The following is a 1042-nucleotide window of genomic DNA, read 5'->3' as shown; positions in this document are numbered from 1 at the left end:
TAATAAAGTATTTTAGAGTGAAGGGGGAGACAGCTGAAAGTCATGGTTTGTCATGTTCATTCTTTATTTTATTTTACAATACAGATTTGAGTTGAAGTCCACACCAATGTACAGGATATGTGAGAAAATAGCATAATAATTAGTACAGGTTTTTTTTAGCAAGAATTTCGATTTGTTGTGGAAGTTTGCCACAAAAATTTTCTATCACTTGTCAAAGATATCTGTCAAGGTTATTGAATAAAAACAGTCTATGCTTGTTTCAGATGACAATTGCAGATATCTAGCACCTTGATTAACTGGCTGAAGTCACTGCGTAAGCTCCAGAGCGTTTCACTTTCACTTTTCCAACAAAGTTTGTCCTATCATTAGAGCTGCAGTTACCTTCCAAATGAAGAGTCTGGCCCAGTTGCACAGATTTTATGTTAACTATAGCCAAAATTGGTCATGCAAAAAAATACTTTTTTTTTTTTAGGCTTCCCTCTGAGAAAGTTAAACATTATGTAGTAAAGTGAGAATGGTCACCATCATGGGAAAAAAAAAAAAAAAAACATTTGATATGTTGTAGAGTGATATAAAAAGTTTTGATTGGTTGTTGTCTGAGTAAGATCCTGACCAATCATGAAAATAATTTGGGAGAAGTGCATGCTTAGTGCGTTCTCTTCTGGCTGTGTTTCACATGACGAGGATGGACTCATAATGTAAGTCTATGGGGCCATCCTGGTTTCATAGACAGAGTGGTGAGAGGAGCGTGCAACTTATTCATATCATCAATCTGGTTCTTTCCTTGCTCATTTTTGTCATCAGTCAGGGTGTTAGCTCCCCCCTGCCGTATGCGCTCCCGTATGGGAGAAAACGTGATGTGAACCAGCCCTCAGAAGGATTATAGGCAGCTTCAAGCTGAGATTGACCCACCTGGTAGTTAACAGATCCCCATTGGCCCTGAGCACCTAGGAGGTTGTGGGTACATTTCTGTGTTCTGCTGTAGTTTGTGATAAATTGTGGTGAATAGGATGACAACAGAAAAACATTAATAGTGCACAAA

The sequence above is a fragment of the Hyla sarda genome, chromosome 2, assembly GCF_029499605.1.
Source record: "Hyla sarda isolate aHylSar1 chromosome 2, aHylSar1.hap1, whole genome shotgun sequence".
Lineage (NCBI taxonomy): Eukaryota > Metazoa > Chordata > Amphibia > Anura > Hylidae > Hyla > Hyla sarda.
The sequence above is the reverse complement of the archived record's forward strand: the minus strand, read 5'-3'. Positions refer to the sequence as shown.